General features: G+C 38.0%; 1 pseudogene; it reads right to left on the bottom strand.

The window, feature by feature from the left end:
• Window positions 1–595: 595 nt before the first annotated feature.
• Window positions 596–3,326, bottom strand: LOC123787099 (tRNA-splicing ligase complex subunit RTRAF pseudogene; annotated as a pseudogene).
• Between the last annotated feature and the right edge of the window lie 13,592 nt (window positions 3,327–16,918).

Here is a 16,918-nt window from a genome sequence, read left to right as displayed (position 1 = left end):
CCCCCCACTCTTGCACGCTCTCTCTCTCTCTCAAATAATCTTAAAACAAAACAGAACAAAGCAAAAAAAAAAAAAAAAGAGAGAGAGAGAGAGAGAGAGAGATACTACTTCCTACCCAGCAGATAGACTACAATGAAAAGTTCTGTTAATACCAAGAGTGTGGAGAATTGGGAACATTAATTACTGCTGGTGGAAGCCTAGTATGCACACTATGTTTGGGATATTGGCAGAATTTACTAAAGCTAAACAAACACCTGTGCTAGACCCAACAATTTCATTTCTTGGACGATACTCAAGAGAACCAAGTACATACGCCTACCAAAAACATGTACAAGAATGTGCATAGCAACTTTATTCATATTTACAAAAAAATGAAAAAAAATACTCCACCAATAGTAGAATGGACAAATTGTGGTATATTTTTTCCCCACTTTCCTGAACTTAATGAAAAAACAATGATGTTAAATCTTGAGACTATTGTCAATTTTCTAGAATTCTTCCCTCAAAAATGGAACATTTGATTTCCAAACACATGCTAGAGCATACTTGGTTCCCAATCATACTAAGTAGGAGAGAAGCTGAAATCCTGAAAGGTTCATCTTCCAACTCTCCCCTGTCTGTGGTCTGTCTTTGGATCAGCAATGATTGCCTTAACAGCTACTCTGGCTTCGTGAATTTTTGTCTGTAGCTGTTCTATATGCAGCAACTGCAGGATTTGAGCAACTTCATTAAGAACCGCATCTCCTCTGTCAAAACTAAGAATATGTCTAAAGCAAGAGGCAAGCCCTCTTTTGTTTGATTTGCTTTAGCAACTGCATTCTGTGTCAGGTGCTTCTGGATCAAAATGCAAATTGCCTTAAGCATTACCAGGTAATTCTCATGAAGATTAGCTGAAGCCATTACACCAGCCTTGGAACTGGGATTATTTACATCCAAATTGATCAATGGCTCTGCAGTTTTAGCTGCATTGTCAGAATTTTTTGTATTATCAGTTACCAAGTCCTTGTATTTTTCAGCATTAATCTCCATATTCAAGCCTAACAGCTAAACCAAGAAGCCAGTCAATTGCTTCTTGTTGATCTTGAATCTTGGTTCCGATCCAAGATGGCAGAGGAGTAGGAGACCTTAGTTTTGTCTGGTCCTGGGAATTCAGCTAGATAGCTATCAAATCATTCTGAACGCCTGCGAACTCAACCGGAGATCTAAGAAAAGAATAGCTGCAACTCTACAAATAGAAAAGTGACCACTTTCTGCAAGAATGACAAAATGGAAAAACTCACCTCAAAAAAGAGAACAAGAGGCAATACTGACTACCAGGGACCTACTCAGTGTGGACAAGGAAGATGCTGGAACTAGAGTTCAGAATAATGATTATAAAGATACTAGTTGGGCTTGAAAAAAGCACAGAAGACACTAGAGGATCACTTTCTGGAGGAATAAAAGAACTAAAATCGAATCAAGTCAAAATCAAAAAGGCTATTAATGAGATGCAATAAAAAATGGAGGCTCTAACTGCTAGGATAAATGAGGCAGAAGAGAGAATTAGTGATACAGAATCCAAAATGATGGAGAATAAAGAAGCTGAGAAAAAGATAAACAACTACTGGACCACGAGGGGAGGATTCGAGAGATAAGTGATACCATAAAGTGAAACAATATTGGAATAATTGGGATCCCAGAAGAAGAAGGGGGGCGCAGAAGGTATATTGGAGCAAATTAATAGCAGAGAACTTCCCTGATCTGGGGAAGGAAACAGGCATCCAAGTCCAGGAGGACAGAGAACTCCCCTCAAAATCAATAAAAATAGGTCAACACCCCAGCATATAATAGTGAAACTTGCAAATCTTAGAGACAATGATCTTGAATCTTGAATGGATAGTTACATCTCTGAGATACTTTTCTGAGAAGGAGCTAGTCGCTGCTGTGGGTGTTTCTTAAATCACCTCTATCTTCAGTCTCGTAGTGTCTGATTTTCTGGTTTTCAAGCCAAACAATGAAGTTCCTAAATTCTGTTTCATCTTTGCAGTTGAAGCCAGCAGGGTTGTGGTAGCTGAGGGCCGTCAGCTGTGTGGGGACATGGTCCCCATGTCTCAGTCTGGTGCCCCGGGCTTGCACGGGGAGAGGAGAGGTGAAGAGGAGCTGGTGAGTGGCAAAAGGACCAAACTGTGGTATATTTATACAAAGTAATATTACACAGAAAAAATGAACTACTGCAACGAAGTGACAACACATGAATGAATCTCAAAGACTTACTGTGAGGTGGAATGAGGTGAGCCACACATGAAGAAAACATACTCCCTGGGGCGCCTGAATGGCTGTCATTAAGCATCTGCCTTTGGCTCAGGGTGTGATCCCAGAGTCCTGGGATCGAGCCCCACATTGGGCTCCCTGCTCCGCCGGGAGCCTGCTTCTTCCTCTCCCACTCCCCCTGCTTGTGTTCCCTCTCTCGCTGGCTGTCTCTCTCTCTGTTAAATAAATAAATAAATAAATAAATAAATAAATAAATAAATAAATAAATCTCTCTGTTAAATAAATAAACAAACAAACAAACAAATAAATAAATAAAATCTTCAAAAAGAGAAAGAAAACATACTCCCTGATTCCATTTTTATGAAGCCCAGAAAAGGACAAACAGTATTACAGATCAAAATCGTGGCTAGCTTTGTGAAGTGTTGATTGGAAAGAGGCATAAGTGAACCTTCTGGGTTGCTGGCTATAATCCTTTAAATTGGTCTCTGTGCTGGCTACACAGAAATAGGTAAAAATGCCTTCAGCTGTACACTTAAAATTTGTGAACTTTGCTAAATGTAAATTATGTATCAATAAAAAGTAAAAACAGCCCCAATAGCAGCAGAACAAGTAAATGAACATTTAAATTCCATGGTTTAAAGAGGGAGAGATTGGTAAGGAGAAAAAAAGATGCATGGAACATAATTTCAAGAAATTAGGCAGTGGTATCTTCATTCAGTGAGAATTTCAAGTCCTAAGTATGTAGTTGTTCTTGCTGTATCTCAGCGATTCTTAATTGGCTCTGACTTCTCTATTTTATTCCAAGAGGTATCATAAAAAAATTCTTAATTGGAATTCCTATTTATTCTTATAAATGATAGAGAAATCAGACTATAATATGAATGTTTTATTTTCCTAAGTTAGGAACTTATAGCTCCAGCCCAAGACCCCTTTACTGAACTGAAAGATCCCAGAATCCAGCTGCCTGCAAGGCACGTCTACTTGGGATCTCAAACACAGCATATTCAAAATTGGACTCATTATCTCCTACCCACCCTATCCTCCTCCAGGTTTATCTGCCATCCTGCATGCCCCATATTCGGTTCACTGGAAACCAAAAATATCAAGCTTTTCTGCTCTGCCTTGTATCTTCCATTGAAGCAATCAAAAAATTCTGCTGATTCTGATCCCTTGATATGTCTTATCTGTCTTCTCCTCTTTGTACCTCCTACCTTCTTCTATCTTGGCCTCTTCTTTCTCTTGTAGATAGTAATAGCGGTCTCTCAAAGAATGATTTGCAGTCCACAGTCCCCCTAAGAGTATTAATTGATCAAAACTGAATGGTTTTTTTTCCTTCGTTTTTATGGAATAACGATGCACGCTCACAACCTGAATGATAAAGTAGAGGTATGTACCATTCCACCAAACTTCGGTTTTTAAAAAAATGGCCTTTCATCCTAAAGACTCAGTTCTTTTTCCTCAGGAGAGTGGCCGTGGTATGGTAAGCTAAGTTATGGGATCATTTCTTCCTGTTGCAAAGTGGACCACGATCAAAAAAGTTTGAAGATCATTGTCTTTATTATCGTCTTGCCGTTATTCCTGCCTTTCTTTTTCAGACATGCACACACTATCACTTTAGTCTGTGCTACCAAAAAGTTATTTTTATGCGAAAAATAAAATTGTGTCATTTTTCTTGCTCAGAATATTTCAGAGTATCTACACTACCTTCAGCAATGATCGTTAACATATTTTAGGTATGTTTCCCTTTAAGAGCAAATAATAAATAAAGCTTTTGACTGTCTTCTGAGAAAAACATGCATACTGCTCCCCCTACTTGTGCTCTCTTGCTCTCTGTCAAATAAATAAATAAAATCTTGAAGAAAAAAAAAAAAGAAATTTTCTACCACGAGTCTCCTAATCCATCTGGCCGCCAAACATAATCCTGTTCTTCCTCCAAATCTTATTCAGCTGAAATGCTGTGAAGCCATCACTGTTTCTTCCTCACAGATTTCAGGTCCACTCCACACTCCATCAGTACTTCGTCCAGACCAACATTAAAACAACTATTATAGGAACTCCTGGGGGCTCAGTGAGTTAAGTGTTCGCCTTGGGCTCAGGTCATGATCCCAGGGTCCTGAGACTGAGTCCTGCATCGGACTCCTTGCTCAGCAGGGAGCCTGCTTCTCCCTCTGCCTGCCACTCCCTCTGCTTGTGCTTGCTCTCTCTCTCTCTCTGACAAATAAATAAATAAAATCTTTTTAAAAAAGCAACTATTATATTGGATTGTAATTGTTGGTTTGCATGTCCTGTAGAAGAAAACAATCAACCTTCTAGCCTCAGCATTAATACAGTGCCCCTTACATAGAAGATATTCAATCAAACCTTATTAGTTATTGAATTAATGGACAAATTATTAAATTTTATAATCAAATGTTACACAGAAACTTCTTACATAATTCAATTACTCATATATAATTTTTTGGCAAGTGAAGCGGAGACTTCTTCCCTTACTAACTTTAAATGAAGTGTTGAATCATACCTTCAAAAATGGTTTACCTACATTGGCATGAGGAATCCTGTGTCTCAAACATATGGTTGTATTTCTAATTTATTCCGGAAGCCTGAGTTAGCCTTCTATTTTAAAAAGTAATTTCCCTCTTTTTTAAATTCTAGCCTTTCTAATTCTTCTCTAATGTTCGAGAAACACATTCTTTTGTAGTTTGTGATTGGCTTTTATTTGTGAGTTTGTATTACTTGCAGGGTTTGTAATGTCAGAAACCTGTTTTAACATGTGGTCAAGAGAAGAGAGTAACACCTTAATTGCAGGTGGAATGCATTTTTTACACAGTGAATTTATCCATTGTGTTGAATGTCTATATTATACATGTAAGTGTGCTTCCCCAGAGGAGAAGCCTTGTAAGGTGAGTAAGCTCTTGAAGAGCTTGTGATGTTGAATATATGGACGATATGATAGTAAACCACAATAAAGTCATAGAAACATGTGATTGACATATGTATGTTACAAACACCGAGTCCTCTGAGTTCAAGGCTGACACGCTCTGGGTGCAGAGTGGGTTGGAGGGGAGAGAATTTGGAGAAGAGACTACTGAGAAAGCCTTGTCAGTAGTTCTGTCATGAAATTTAGGTTCCTAGATGTTGAAACATTTACTCTTTTTTTTTTTTTTCCCAGAGAGAAGGAGCGTGCACGCACACATCAGCAAGCAGGTGGAGGGGCAGAGGGAGAAGGAGAGACAATCTCAGGCAGGCTCCACGCTCAACACAGAGCCTGATGTGGGGCTCAGTCTTACGACCCGGAGATCATGACCTGAGCTGAAATGAAGAGTCAGATGCTTAACCGACTGAGCCACCCAGGCACCCCTTACTCATTTTTTAAAACAGGTTAGAGCTTACCATTCTGTATTTTTATAATATTCCTAAATTTACTAAGTTATTCTTTAATTGAAAAGAATTTTGAATCGGCAGTCAAAGGAACTATTTTCCAAAATCAATAAATAAGACACTAATATAGCTCTCATCATCTTTTCATTCGTCAGGTCATTGTGAGACCTGTAATAAATGGCACTATGTTTGTGAGTTCAGTTCCTACCTGACCGAGTTGGAAATAGAATATTTTCATGTCAGCAACCAGCTACCTCACAGAGGTAGTTGACCTGGGGTTGGTAGTGGAGGGATGAAAAGATAGTATGGCTGCATCCAAAACACCTTGGAGTGATGCCAGAAGGGAGAAAGAATCGCATTATCTTCTATTACGTGTATACACATAAATTATTGTTAATTTGTTAAGCATATTATCTTATTTGCTTGCTAAGGGTAGCAACAAAATGTCTGTCAAGAGGTAAGGAAAATACAACCCAAGTATATGATCTCATTCTCCTACTTGCAACAATTTTTCCTCTCCTTCTCCAACGTTTTGTGATTATACAGAGCTAATCTACAGATTGAAATCACTGGTTTCTAGTTCAGTGAAAGAAAATGTAATGGCATTGCCACAAATGAAAAGATCATACAGAATCTTAAACCCAAAGATCATACTCAATAAAGAAATGAAATCAGAATGCTCTTCTGGAAAGAGGAAATCAAAATGGGAACATGTCCATCTCTTTGCAAGTAAGACTACATTTTATCACACATTGGAAAAGTCAGTTCAGTATTTCACCATAATTTCTCAATGTTGAATGCTCAATTATTGTGTAAATTGAGAAAAGATTTTTGTAACTTGACCAAAGTGGGAAGGAAAATATTTGTTTATAATGTGAAACAGGGAAGTGAGATCCAGCCAAAGTTCTAACTGTATTTACGCTGGCAGCTTAAAGATAGCAGAAATAATAGTGTATTCAGAAAGTATTCACAAAGAATCTAAAGCCATCCAGAATTATTCTATTAGTTGTTCACACACCAAGCATATTGATTTTTAAAATAGCCTCTAATTGTTCAGTGGCATCTAAGAAGTGTGAGACCAACCTCTCAGAGATAACTCGTACTTTAAAAATAAATGTATAAAATGGGTGTGCAAAACCATAAATGGGTTTGCAAAACTATATCAGGAACTAAAATTAGACAAGGAATAGACAAAGAATTTATAGCTTTGTCAAGGGATGAGAATTGGGTCTCAATATTTATTTCTTCTCTCTCCACTTCAATTTTTACAAGGTAGTGTGGTACACTGAAAAGGCCATGGAAATGAACTGAGTCTAACTCGGAGCTTTGTCCTTTACCAGCTCTATTTCTCCGGGCAAGTGACTTTGCTTCTCTGGGGCACATGTTTTTTCATCTGTAGAGCAGAAATATTACCTACCTCTACGATCCCTGTAAAAATTATAGATTATGTGTATTTAAAGTGATTTTTCAAACCTCCTAACTATCTCTTGAGCCCCCAGTTGTCTCCACTCCCCACCATTGTCTGCCATCGGTATGACCTGGCCGTTCTCTACCACAATTCCTGAATCCAATCTAGAGTGATTTTTACAAAAGATTTTGATCCTGTTACTCTCCAGTTAAATACTCAAAAACAGTCTCCCCTTGTCTTTGGGATTACGTGCTAAATCTCACTGTCTTTGGTATTAACCACCTGTCTGACCCTGCTCAACCCTCCAGCCTCATTGCTCTTTGCCGTAGTTCACCAGACATCCGGGCCCTTCTTTCGGGGTCTGCATAGACGACTGCAGAAACGGCAGGCATGGAGGCAGAGGAGAGAGCGAGCGCGCAGCAAATCCCAGGGATGGCACAATCGCGTCTGTAACTGCAGGTAGAATATATGGCAGACCTTCCGAGGCCAGGCCTGTTTATTAGACTGAGTGATGATGGTTCCATACTCAGTAACTCATGCCTCCGTGCTAGAGCCCGGGAACTAGAGACTCGTGTAGCACAGTATTGGCACTACCGTAGCAATGATTCCTCCGGTGTATGTTAAATATTATTTCCTCTCAGTATGAATCAGTTACCTCACTCAAAACACAGCAACAGCAAGGCCATAGAGTAAATTAGGGGCAAAAGTTAAATGATGTCTAGAGCTTGGATGGTCAGGAGACACCGAAAGAAATTATCTTTCTTATTTGATCTCCTTGCAAAGAGCAGGAGCTTAAATCACGGGGATATTGAGAACTAAAAGAACAGAAATGATCACCAAGCCGTGGGGGAATAAATACACTGGTCTAGATTAGGCAAACCCAAATTATTTACCATTTGCCAGTGACCCATGGATACAGAGGCCAGCAAAATGCCACTTTTGGATTGGGGTCAAGCCCCGCTCCTGAAGCAGGAAATGTTCCCACAGGAAGCCACGCTGACCCGTGTCCAGGCTACTGGGCTTGGAAGGAGCAGCTGCTAGTGATGCTGCGTCTGTTGCCCAGGCTGTTACGAAGCTAGATGAAGCCCCGCTTGTTGAGTGAGAAAATACTTCACCTTAACTTTTCAGCATCTGTCCTTGGAGACCTGAGGTGGTGTTCCCACTGCTTCCCTTCCATCTCTCCCACCCCTGCATATTCTCCCAGGAGCCATGCTGCCACAGGAGAGATGAGACTAGGTCCTCTGCACCCCTGGGCCAGACTCCGCAGAGACAGCATCAGCTGAGTAAGGAGGCGAGTACAGCTACTCTGATCATGGTCTCCCAAGGTCTTTACCAGCTTTACGGAAATCGCAGTGTTTCATTGGCAAGTGATTCCTTAACACCCTCTGACAAAACCTATGCCAATGCCTCCCTCCATTAATACAGACAGGTTTTTTTTTTAAGTTTTAATTAATTTATTTAAGTAATCTCTATCCCAATGTGGGACCCAAACTCAAGACCCAGAGATCAAGAGTTGCACATTCTTCCAAGTGAGCCAGCCAGGCACCCTGACACAGTTTTGATTTACTAGTGTCAGTTGCTTTCTGAGGCTAAATCTTTTATTTTTTAACATCTTATTTATTTTTACTTTTTAAAATTTTATTTATTTATTTGAGAGAGAGAGCGAGAGAGCACAAGCAGGGGGAGCAGCAGAGGGACATGGAGAAGCAGCTCCCCACTGAGCAGGGAGCCTGATGTGGGGCTTGATCCCAGGACCCTGGGGTCATGACCTGAGCCAGAGGCAAATGCTTAACCCACTGAGCCACCCAGGCATCCCCTGTGTGTTTATTTATTACTTCGTTAATTGCAAAAGTAACAATTGCTGAAAGAACACTTAGAATATGCAAAAAAAAACACAAAAAAACAAAGTAAATAAAAATTCTGAAAAGTTTTCATAAATAACCACTGTAAAAATTTTGGTGTATGTCTTTTAGTTCTTTTTCTCACACAACATATTTTTTAACTTTCATTTTTTTCATCACAAAATATATGTGTTTATTTTTAGAGTAAAATAAAATGTTATAAATTTAATGAAAACTGAATGAAATTAAATTAATTAATTAAATTTAATGAAAAATTGCCCTAATCTTTGCCATCTAATACCCAACACTAGGGTAATCTCTTTTTAACTTCTTTAGCTATTTATTTTTTCTAGTATTTACTGCCATATATCTCAAGAGCATGTTTATTCTACTATTTCTTGATTTTCATAGACATTTTCTATTTATTTCCACCAAGGAAAATAAAGATTTAGCTCTCTCTCAACTCCCCCTTCCCTTGTTTTGTTTTTTAAGATTTATTTATCTACTTATTTGAGAGAGAGAGAGAGAGAGAGAGAGAGGAAGAACACAGAGGGAGAATGAGAGGGAGAAACAGATTCCACCGCTGAGCAGAGAGCCTGACGTGGGGCTCGATCCCAGGACCCTGAAACCAAAGGCAGATGTTTAACTCACTAAGCCACCCAGGCACCCCTCTCCCTTCCTCTGTTCTTTTTCTTTACAAGCATGCACCAACACTTGCAGGTGACTATAATATGATGCTATAATTTGGTTGTGTTTCCATTCTTAACTTTTTGTTTTTCGTAGTGTTAATAATTGCCTTGTTTTTCTATTTGCTTAGTTTTTCATGTACTTGTTCATGTAATAATTCATTACCCAAAGTCTCAGCCAAAGTTTTTAAACTCCCTTCAATAGGTTCAGACATTCCAAGCCATCTCTAAGTGTGGTTTTCCCGCTGGAGTCCACACTCCTGGAGCCATTCATCCTCTTGCTATAATCTGAATTGGCTTCTCTTTAACCAATTGCAAGGTTATCAATGTTGGACAACACTTCTTTTTTCTTGTAATTTCCTTCACTTCTCTCCTATGATAGATCCCTGTTTCCTAGATCCCACATCTTTTTTCTTATTAGCTCTTTTTAAAATGGACCATGTCCTTCAGGGGCTTCCTGATAAAGGGTGCAGAGAAGTGAAGTTTTATTGTCCTAACACATCTGAGAATGTTTTTTTTTTTTTTCCTTCTCTCACACTGGATGGTTTGACTGCATATAGGACTGTAGGTTGAAGATCACTGCCCTTAAGTTTTAAAATTTTCTCTTTATCTCTGTCTCCAAAATTTCATGAGGATGTGCATTGGTATAAATTTTATTCCATACCATTGTTTCAGGCACTTGGTTGCCTTTTGATGTGGAAATCTGTGTCCTTCAGTTTTTCACATTTATTTTATATATATTTTTTTATTCTGTGATTCCTTTTAAGAATTCCTATTAAGAATTCCTATTGTTCTCATTTTCTCATCTTTTCTCTCCTGTTTTTCATCTCAGTCTTTTTATTCTATTTCCAGGAATATTTCTCAAATTTATCTCTTGATTTTTCTATTAAGTGTTTTATTAATGTGGTCATATTTTTTTAAAATATTTATCTATTTATTTGAGAGAGAGAGTACACATGCATGGGGGGGAAGGGAAGAGGAAGGGGAAGAGAATCCTCAAGCAGACTCCGCACTGAGCACAGAGCCTGACAACAGACTCTATCTCACAACCCCAAGATCATGATCTGTGCCGATATCAAGAGTCGGATGCTTAATCCAGGCGCCCCTATGTGGTCATATTTTTAAATCTCAAGGGCTCCTTTTTTAAAATTCTCTGATTATTTTGTTATTATAGCATCCTTTCTTGTTACATAGATGTGATATTTTCCTTTTTTTTTTAAGATTTTATTTATTTATTTGTCAGAAAGAGAGAGAGAGCACAAGCAGGGGAGCAGCAGGCAGAGGGAGAAGCATGTTCTCCACTGAGAAAGGAGCCCAATGCGGCACTCAATCCCAGGGTTCTGGGATCATGACCTGAGCCAAAGGCAGATGCTTAACTGGCTGAGCCACCCATGTGTCCTTAGATGTGATATTTTCTTTTACTTCTCTGAGATATTCGTTATGATTTAGATTTTGTTTTGTTTTGCTCTGTTTCCTCTGAGGTCCTCTTCTCTAAGTGTTTATTTTGATCTTTCACATCAGTGGCTTTCATCAAGTATCTGGCAATCTTTATTTTTTATTTTTATTTTTTTAATTTTTAAGTAATCTCTATACCCAACATGGGGCTCAAACATACAGCTCTGAGATTAAGAGTTGCACACTCTGCTGTCCCAAGTATCTGGCAACCTTTGCTAGTTGTGTATATTTAAGAGTTGAGCATAAAAAGCTGAGTGGAAAATCTGTGAACTTGAGTGGATTTCACCAATGACCATTGGGGAAGACTGGCCATTTCACTGTGGGCCTCAAATATTAGTGTATGTAGGTCCTTTCTCTTGGTTCAGACATTTATCTAAGAAAGGAACTTACAATGAAATCTTGCCATTTGCAACGACATGGATGGAACTAGAGTGTTTCATGTTAAGTGAAATAAGTCAGTCAGACAAAGACAAATACCATATGACTTCACTCATATGTGGAATTTAAGAAACAAAACAGATGGGGGCGCCTGGGTGGTTCAGTCGTTAAGCGGCTGCCTTCGGCTCAGGGTGTGATCCTGGAGTTCTGGGATCGAGCCCCACATCAGGCTCCTCCACTGGGAGCCTGCTTCTTCCTCTCCCTCTGTTGTTGCCCCTGCTTGTGCTCTCTCTCAATCTCTCTGTCAAATAAATAAATAAAATATTTAAAAAAAATAAAACTCATTTTGTTGATATTTTAATGGGATTTGGGGAGGGAGCAAAGATAAACCTGTGTGTTCACCCTTGACTTTTAACAGAGGTCCTATAGTACATTCTTTAGAATATCTTAAACCCTGGCAAATCTTTTTCTTTTAAGGATAATTTTAGTTTTGGGAAATAGTCAAAAAAGCCTGAGAGATCAAACTGTCAGACACATCATAATTATTTTTTTCTTTATCATGGGAAACAACTAGAAAGAATAAATTATAACTATTGTCCATTAGAATCCAACAAAATAACCTGGTATGCATACCATCTTTCCCAAAATGATAAAATGCATATATTGCATCAAATATAACATGTGATACGTACAGAATTTCTGGGGGGAAAAAATCTCTGCTTCCAAATCATGCTTACTTGCTGTTTTATTTTTAAATAACTTGCTCATTAAACCTACTTCAAATGACATAATAGAATTATGATTAGATATTATCATCGCCCATAATATCTGCTCCAGGGGATATAATTAAGGGGATCAAAACACCTCTTTCCTGTGAAGTGGTCACACAATATCATGCTATCTGTTTGGTTCAGGATGTGGTGTAAGAGAATATTTCCATACGCAATCCAACCAAATTGTAACTGTTCAGATGTGTGAAAAGATAAATTAATCCCATGAATGGCAGGTCAAAACTAGCATGGCTAATAATTAGATGTTCTTTAGCATTGACTTGGGAAGAATATAAAGAGAACCAAAGATTACCTCTTTTAACTGGTTTCTCTCTCTTTGGGTCCTGAGAATTTGTCTATTTATTATTAAAGAATCAAAAATAGGTGTAGCCTAAAGAAAGGAGTTATTCTTGATTGTTGAACAAATAACAAGAATCAAGTAGTCACTCAGAGTCAAACTAGTGAATAACATTAGAGCCCAGCAGAAAGGGACCACCCGTGATGAAAAAATAACGGTAATTACAAAATTATGACATTTCGTGTGGCTCAGAACCAGTCTTCATACGCACGTACAGAGAAGAACAACTCCTTCTGAGTTCTGCCAGCATAGTTTTTTCAAATGTGCGGAGCATCCCAAGATAACTATTTTTAAAGGTAGCACGTAGTAGGATATATGTGTTTGGGCAATGTAGGGAAGGAAAAAGTATTTTGGTTTTTTCTTTTTAATTTTTTGTTTTTGTAAAACATTCCAGTAGTGTATTAAACAAAAAGTCATTAGAAAGTTGTAAATAACCTCATCAGTTCATTTAGTCCCATGTAATTAATTCTTGCTCTGCTCAATCTTGGGTTAGCAGTTTCAAATGTTTTCACAGAAGAATCAGAATACAGTAATACGCAACTAATGAATCATCAAAATTTACATCAAAAACCAGGGATGTACTGTATGGTGACTAACATAATATAATAAAAAAACATTAAAAAAAAAAGAATACAGTAATAACTCTGTGGCCGACAAAAGACTTAAAATAGTGTGGTTTGGGGTGTCTGGGTGGCTCAGTCAGTTGAGCATCTCATCTTGGTTTCGGCTCAGGTCATGATCTCAAGGTTGTGAGATGGAGACTCATGTAGGGCTCAGCAGGGAATCTGCTTGAGATTCTCCCTCTCCCTCTGCCCCTCCCCCTGCTCACACGCGTCCTCTCTCTCTCTAAAAATAAATACATAAATCTTTAAGAAAATTTTTAAAAAGATAGTGTGGCTAAAGATCTGATGAGAACTCATTTAAATGCAATTAACAAGGAAATGTGGGGATTTATGTGACATACAACATTTCAAGATGATTAATTGGAATTCTGACGGATAACATAATACCAGGACATATCAGATTTCTAGGAATTTCTTACAATTTCTGGAACACTTATATTAATAACATATACCCATACAAATATAACCCAAGGAAGGTTAAACATGCCTTTCATTTGACAATATTTCTCATGTAATATAACATAGCAGATAAACCTAATTGGTTTAACATTTCTCTATTTGTAATGACAGAGAACGAATCTTTGAGATTTTCCAAGGATCCTTGGGCAAATCTCAGTTAGCTTAAGGTCAAAAAGACTTTACTTAAAATTTGATTTGGGAACGTTGTAAAAAATGTCAAAAGGTTTGAACACTGATTAAATAAGATGACAGATTACTTGAAACAGTATTTAGTTACTTATCTAACCAAACTGACAATAAAAGATTCTAGAGGCAAATACATCTGAGGAAAAAAAAAAAACCTTTTAATATTGAGAAGACTCAGTCTTTTTAGTAATCAAAGGCCTGATAAAGAACGTGAAGCACGAGCAGTTATCTTAATGAGACACAGAATCCTTGTTTTCCAGGCAAGTTATTTATCTGGTAAAGAAAAATCTTTTACAATAATCCAAGAAAACTTTGTCCTTTTAACAGAGAGAGAAAATTAAATTCCAGTTTTGCATAGACACCCTGATGCTATTAAAGCTCACTTTTAAAACCCTTATAATAAATTCATTCAATTTTCAGCAGGTGGACCACACGAGATAACAATTCCTCCCTTCTGCCCGCCCCCCCACCCCCGCCACTGCCTCTCTCACTCTCTTTTCTTAACTTCCTATGTCCATTTAGGTTTTGTCCTTTCTTTTCTTTTTTTTTTTTCTAGTCTAAAATAACCTTTAAGTAACCTCTAAATTAGGACAAATTACTACTGTTCCCTTGACAAAAATGCATTGTCATACCTCATACCTTTCCCTATCAAGAACACATTTTACTATCCCTGTGTGCTTTGCTTAAAGTTTTTTTTTCTTTACCCTTATTATTTCTATATGTAGGTTTCACTTATATTCATTGGAATTCTTAACCTTTAGTAAACTCAGTTTCCAATAAAAGCTAAGAAGTAAGCAGTTGTGAACTGTCTGCTACATCCTAACATTGTGAGTAGGTTAGTATATTTATGAATATGCCACTTTGTAATCTCTACACATGCATTTTTATAGCTCAGTTTTTTGATGTGGTAAAAGGAATATGTTATTAACAGACCCAAATATCTTTAGTCTCTCAAAGAACCTAAAAAGTTACAAAATTTTCACATATAACATGTTCTGCCATATTGACATATATTAAGCAAAATTTTTTTAAAGATTTTATTTATTTATTTGTCAGAGAGAGAGAGAGAGAACAAGCAGGGGGAGTGGCAGGCAGAGGGAGAAGCAATCTCCCTGCTGAGCAAGGAGCCCGATGTGGGGCTTGATCCCAGGACCCTGAGATCATGACCTGAACCAAAGGCAGACGCTTAACCAACTGAGCCACCCAGGTGTCCCAGCAAATCATTTTTATTGTATGTTTTGTTCTTAGGTTGAATTTACAATTTTATAATCTCAAATATCTAGTAGAGATGATCGTAAGCTAATTTGACCAGCCTTAATTTATGTAAGTACTTATATTTTCTTTAAGTAATTAATAGAACTCTTCCACAAGTTAGTTTTTAGGACTACCATCCAGAGGGAGAAAAACACCACATATTATGTAACATACACCCATTGCCACACATAAACATCCAGACAGATGCAAGCAGAGATCTCGTAGCTTTCACTGAAAAATTTTAGCCACATATCAAGTACAATAATACAAAACTCACTAGCTTATTAAAGAACAGTTAGATCTAAATGGTGTTTCTGGCCGGTGGAACAAGTTAAGGTTACCCACTTAGATAGCTAAAGATTTTACCAATATTTGTGGAGAAAACTTTTAAGATTTTTGTTTGTCTTTAGTAGATAATCTTATAGAGGCTGTGTACTAAATTTTGGGCAAGGAGCCTATAGAAATATGAAGTAGCAGTTTGTTTTTTTAAAAACCTGTCTTTTTCCAGTCTCAGAAGTTGCTTTAGCCAGTTTTCTCCTTGGATACCTATATTTCAAAGACATGGTAAGATTAATATTGTCAAGGTACTGAGAAAGTATATAAGGTTTATCTAAGAAGGAACTCAGGGGCATATTTGCCTGCTCTCAAAAACCGAGGGTCATTTTACGAAGTTTTCCGTTTTTCATTAAGGGTAGGACAGTCGGATGATTTTTTTTTTCCTGCAGTGCAGGCCAGAAATATGGGAAGGCCTGGACCTCGTGGGATCTGCTCAAATAAATCAAGCCTTCCTGTGCATTTTCTGTGCTTTTGTCAAAGCTATTTCCTGGCTATCAGTATTTTCATGTTTCATACCGGCTTGAGTGCCATTTGCAGTTTTTAATGTTTGCTCTGAGTCTGATCTTTACTTCTTAATCTAGTTAAGGAAGTATAGGGGTTTTCCCCCCATCATACTAGCCAAGGCTTTCTTCTCTATTTCTTTCTTTCCTTCTCCTTCCTTCCTTCCTTCCTTCCTATCTTTCTCTTTTTTCTCTTCTTTCTTTTCTTGTCCTTTCTTTCTTTTCTGTCTTTCTTTTTTTCTTTCTTTCCTTTTTTTCTTCCTTCCTTCCTTCCTTCCTTCCTTCCTTTCTCTTTCTCTTTCTCTTTCTCTTTCTCTTTCTCTTTCTCTTTCTCTATCTTATCTGATCTTCCTGTAGGTACCAATAGGACATTTGTTTAGGATGAGAGCTCTCTTAAAAATCCTTTTAGATATAAAAGTCCGAATCTTTAAAGGTATATCTACTTCAACTGTGACTCTAAACCAATAAGCCTTTTTATGGCTTAAAATCAGTAAGCCTTTTATGGCTTAACCATGACACAGAGAGAGTGCAAACGATATGACCCTCTCAAGATGCAGAGCCCCTCCCAAGATAGCTTAAGAAAGCAAAGAGCCTCACTGTCACAGGTGGTAAAGAAAGTTCTATCTCCCACAGAGGAGATACTTTAGTGCTACAGGTCCATGAATCTGCGTTTCAGCCCCAGCTGAAACCCTAAAAGAGTAGAAAGAAGGCAAATTTTCTCCTCCTGTAGTTTCTGGTGATGAGGATGGGAGAGTGGCGTCTGGAAAACTCTTCTCTCCCTAGAGACTGCAGTTGATGTATGGGGAACTGATGACAGATCAGCAGAAGGTAAGAGACCTTACCATGTCAGTCTCCCAGCTCTCTGACTATAGTGCCCAGACAGAGAAGAGTATAAAATTTTCTTCTTGTCTCTTCCTTTCCAGATTCATAATGGCAGAAGAATAACATTTGTAAAAACGGGTCTCGAATCGTGACTCTTGTGAATTTAGTTTTGGGTACCTACAGGTTATTGATTCTTTGCCTCCCAGAAATAGTC

Source organism: Ursus americanus, chromosome 17, assembly GCF_024610735.1.
Source record: "Ursus americanus isolate L20-20 chromosome 17, mUrsAme1.1.p, whole genome shotgun sequence".
Lineage (NCBI taxonomy): Eukaryota > Metazoa > Chordata > Mammalia > Carnivora > Ursidae > Ursus > Ursus americanus.
Note: the sequence above shows the minus strand (reverse complement) of the source record. Positions and strands in the feature narration are given on the sequence as shown.